Raw genomic sequence first — 2,781 nt, 5'->3', positions numbered from 1 at the left:
GGGGTCCCCACTGGGGTGCCTGGCCAGTCTGGATGAGGGGCTGAGGGTTTTCAGGCTGGCCAAGCCCACTGGCAACTGAAGCTCCCAGCCTCTCCTTTTTTTCTTTTTTTTTAATTCTGGGATTTATTTACCTTCTATAATTGAAACTTTGATGCCGCTCCAGCTCCAAGGCCACGGCCTGCTGAAAGCAGGTATCTGGGGCTTGTTTAGCTTCTATAATTGCAACTTTGTTGCTTAGAGTGGAGCTCAGAGCCCAGCCGCAGCAGGGAGGAAGCTTGGCTTCCTCTATCACTGGAGCAAGCAAGCCTCCTGCTCGCTTCAGCTGCGTGGCTGCCGGCCGCCATCTTTGTTGGCGGTTAATTTGCATATCTCGCTGATTAGCCAATGGGAAGCATAGCGGAGGTATGGTTAATTTCAATCTTTGTCTATTATTAGATAGGATAAGCATGCTATTGAACTAGCCTATTATCCTATATAATAAAAGGCTAATATGCAAATCGACCAAACAGCAGAACGACTGGTCACTATGACGCGTACTGACCACCAGGGGGCAGATGCTCAACACAGGAGCTGTTCCCTGGTGGTCAGTGCGCTCCCACAGGGGGAGCGCCACTCAGCTAGAAGCCGGGCTCATGGCTAGCGAGCGCAGTGGCAGTCGGACATCCCCTGAGGGTTCCTGGACTGCGAGAGGGCACAGGCCAGGCTTAGGGACCCCCCCCCACCCCCAGTGCACAAATTTTGTGCACCAGGCCTCTAGTATAGATTATAAAACAGACTCAAAATGGAATTTTTAAAAGGATCATGAGTGGACACAAGCATTCTGATCTTTTCTTTGCTCATCCAGTGGTTGCTGCTCAGGAAAACCCGTTGTCCAGCCCAGAGTTCACCTGCCCCCCAGAGAGAGGGCTGAGGGGCTAGGCCAGGAGCCAATGTTGCAGACTCCCCATCCGTGGGCTCTGAGCCTACCCACGAATTCTCTAGGAAGGAAGGCATTAAACCTCCCTGTGATCAGGGTGAGAGCACAAGGCAGGCATTTGTGTTTTATTTAACCTGTAAGCCTTGCACCAGATCCTGTTGCAAACACTTCCCAAATACAGGGTGTCCTAAAAACATGTATACACACTTTAACAGCTGGTAGCTCAATTTTGAAATGAAATGTCCATTTTAATAAACACTGCCTTGCCCTAGCTGGTTTGGCTCAGTGGATAGAGCATCAGCCTGCGAACTGAAAGGTCCCAGGTTTGATTCCAGTCAAGGGCACATGCCTGGGTTCTTGGCTTCATCCCCAGGAGGGGGCATGCAGGAGGCAGCCAATCAATGATTCTCTCTCATCATTGATGTTTCTATCTCCCTCTCCCTCTTCCTTCTTCTCTGAAATCAGTAAAAATATATTTAAAAAAATAAACACTGCCTCTATAATTATTAAAAGTGTGTGTATACTTTGAGGATGTATTAACTCATTTCATCCTCAACAAGGAAATTTTCTATAATAACTTTGTTTTAGCAGATGGGAACTGAGGCACAGAGGAGTTAAGTAACTTGCCCAAAGTCACACAGCTGGGAAGGAACAAAGCCAACCTTTGAACCAGGACAATCTGGCTCCAGAGCCCACGCTCTCTCCTCCACTCACCAGGGCTGGCTTCACTCCCAGCTTCCCAGAAGGGGGAGTATCTATTCCCAGACAAGTCCCAGAGGACCAAATGGATCTCAAACCCCCAGCTTCTCCTAGGACCTGCTGCAAGAAATACCCAAACAATAATATAATTATCATCCCCATTTACAGATGCAGAGATCGAGGTTCAGCAAGAAGAAATGACCTGCCCCTCGCCCCCAGCTGGTAAGTGGTACAGGTGGGATTTAAGCTCAGGACCATCAAACTTCCAAGGCATGCGCTTCACCATCAGCTGAGCTGCCTTAAGAAAGCCCTGTTTTGGGAAGAGCACTGGAGAGGGAATCCGGGGCCCCTGACTCTAGCCCTGGCTCTGCCGTGGGCTCACTGTACTATCTCAGGGGGCCAGTCTGTAGAGAGCTCTCGGTTCCCCTGGGCAATATGTGAAGGGAGTGGTTGATCTCAACGAACACTTCTAGCCTTTCAGCCCTGATGTTTCCCAGTACCCGATGGGTGCAGGTCAGAGACCAGAGGGAGAAGCCATTTGGGATTTGGGATCTTCCTGGAGGAGGTGAGACTTCAGTTTACCGTGGGTGGGGCCCTCACAGCCACACCCTGAATGGGCTGAGCTGTCAGCCCATTGACAGAATGGGAAGCAACTGGCCTGAGCTTGCAGAGTGGGCAAGTGGCAGTCTTGGATTTGAACCCAGAGCTGTCAGAGCCCTTCTCTCTCACACAGCAGATGGGAGGAGCTTTAAGAGATGAAACTAAGCGATGAACACCAAGAGTTAGGACCCGAGGCAGAGTGGGCTTGGCAAACACTAGGTGCTCAATAAAAATGTAAGAGGAAAGAAGGAAGGAAGAGGCCCATGGCAGACTCCAGCCTGGCAGGCACCAGGCTTCCAGGCCAGCTGGGCCCTGTGGGGGACAGGAACCTGCAATACTGTGGGGCTGTGCCAGATGCACGCTGCACAGAGGGCACCTATTAGACCAATTAGAGCAATGTTTTCCGCTTTGCTGGCTGCCAGGCAGCTCCGTGCTGTGCCCAGCCCTGGCTCAGGAGAGGTCACGGCCTTCCCAGGGCAAGGGCAGGGCAGGACTGGGTCCTGTGGAGCTCCCAGAATTCAGGGCTCAGTCCAACTAGAGGAGCCAAACGCCCGATGCATCCTGGG

General features: G+C 51.5%; 1 long non-coding RNA gene across 1 annotated transcript in view; it reads left to right on the top strand.

Annotated features, from left to right (window-relative positions):
• Positions 1–1,805, top strand: part of LOC106726740 — a 23,056-nt gene extending 21,251 nt beyond the window's left edge. The window contains exon 3 of the long non-coding RNA XR_001362839.1: positions 1,784–1,805. This is a non-coding gene — a long non-coding RNA (uncharacterized LOC106726740). The remainder of the gene's footprint in view (positions 1–1,783) is intronic.
• Positions 1,806–2,781: the final 976 nt, after the last annotated feature.

Source organism: Myotis brandtii, unplaced genomic scaffold (genome assembly GCF_000412655.1).
Source record: "Myotis brandtii unplaced genomic scaffold, ASM41265v1 scaffold312, whole genome shotgun sequence".
Lineage (NCBI taxonomy): Eukaryota > Metazoa > Chordata > Mammalia > Chiroptera > Vespertilionidae > Myotis > Myotis brandtii.
The sequence above is the reverse complement of the archived record's forward strand: the minus strand, read 5'-3'. Positions and strand labels throughout refer to the sequence as shown.